A 1,704-nucleotide genomic window follows, 5' to 3' on the forward strand; every position below is an offset into this window, starting at 1 on the left:
TTGGTCGGTTGCCCGTTTCGCCGCAGCAGTAAAGCAGCATATCTGGTCGTCTCATGGGGCAGGTGAAGGCCTCCATGGAGGAGCTGCTCAGGGCGAAGAAGCCGGGGCAAACCCCTGAGGCTGTTGCTCATGGCGGTGGCGGCAAGAAGGCCAGCGAGGATTCGCCTTCGCCCTGAGCGGGTTGGAAGAGGTTTGGGCTGATCCCTCATTGCAGTCTCTCTCTGCACATGCTCCGTATTGCGGTCCACAAAGAGACGGCAGAAATTCAACAGGTGCACCACCGCGTGCCTGTTTCCATAGGAGCCAAACTTCACACGTAGTACACTCCACCTATATACCTGGGTACATTCTTTCATATAGCCTCAATACAGAACTTTGCTATTCCCCACACCCCTCCCGTTGATTTTAATATTTCATTTCAACCCAGTTTCCCATTTTATCAAGGCCATTTTGAATGTCATTCCCGCCTTCTGGTTTGTTTATCAAAACCAATTTTGTGCAATCTGCAAACTTCTTTTACAGATTTCCTCCACTCTATAACTTAAAAACCATTAATAAAGGGCAAAACCCTGTGGCATTCCACTTGAAAGCTCCTACAAAGCACCATCAAAAGATAGGTTGCTCCTAAGTCCACAGATATGTTCTGTGACTTATGTTTTTATCATCCTTTGTAAAAACCATGAGAATCTGTGCCTTGAACCATTGGTTTTGTGCTAGTATCAGATCTGTGATTTTTACTGTATGATCTTCCACTGTAAGCTTTAATTTGCTGATGATTTGGGGGAATACTGGGTAAAATCATGCACATTCAAAAGGATTAGCTTTAATTTTAGTTTTATATCTTTTATCCCAACTCTATGGAAAAGTTAATAAAATGTATTTTTTTCTTTCTATCTAGAGAGGCAACTAGAGGGGACAGTCACCACAGCACTCTATTAAAATTTGCAATGTGTCGACGGATTGGCAATTCTTGCACTAGATGCACTTTTAAAAGCCATTGAGAATTATTTCTTGAATCATCCTGCATTATAATTCAATTTAATCTTTACCTTTTATTTCCTTTATTCTAGTCAGCTGAGAAAGGATGCCAAATCCCAAATTATGAAGAATCTATCATACTGCTTTTGTTCTGAAAATTTGTATCTTATGAATAACCTACATGCAACTCAAAAGCACATAACTAGTATGCTCCAATAAAATGTATCGTACTTAAAAACTCCAATTTTTAGTTAAAGCCTTGTGTTCTCTGTGTCTATTATAGTGTAATTACCTTTTTTTTGGTGCAGAATACAGAAAAATGACAAGTTAAAACTATTCTGTTTTGGAGATTTTTCTTGAAAGAGAGGACAATTTTAAAATTAAATTCATCTTTCATATTGCAGGAACTTTCTCATCCCATCTGCCTTCTGAGTCATTTCTTCTCTTCAGAATTCATATTGAGATCCATTCATTCAACATAAAAAACTAGATTTCCTTCTACTAATATATTCTTCTGTCATGTGTCAATTCTATTTGCTGCCTGCACAATATAATGTGCATTCAATTCACTGATGTACGGTAACGTCCCCCCCCCCCCAGCTAGTATAGTTATGTTTGCAATATTCGAGGCAAAAAGGACTGCCATTTTATTATACACAGGGGTATAAAATTTTCGGTATAAAAATTACCCATGGGCCAAATTGCACGTTATATTAAGCATGTTGT

Source organism: Podarcis tiliguerta (assembly GCF_965153285.1).
Source record: "Podarcis tiliguerta genome assembly, chromosome: 11".
Lineage (NCBI taxonomy): Eukaryota > Metazoa > Chordata > Lepidosauria > Squamata > Lacertidae > Podarcis > Podarcis tiliguerta.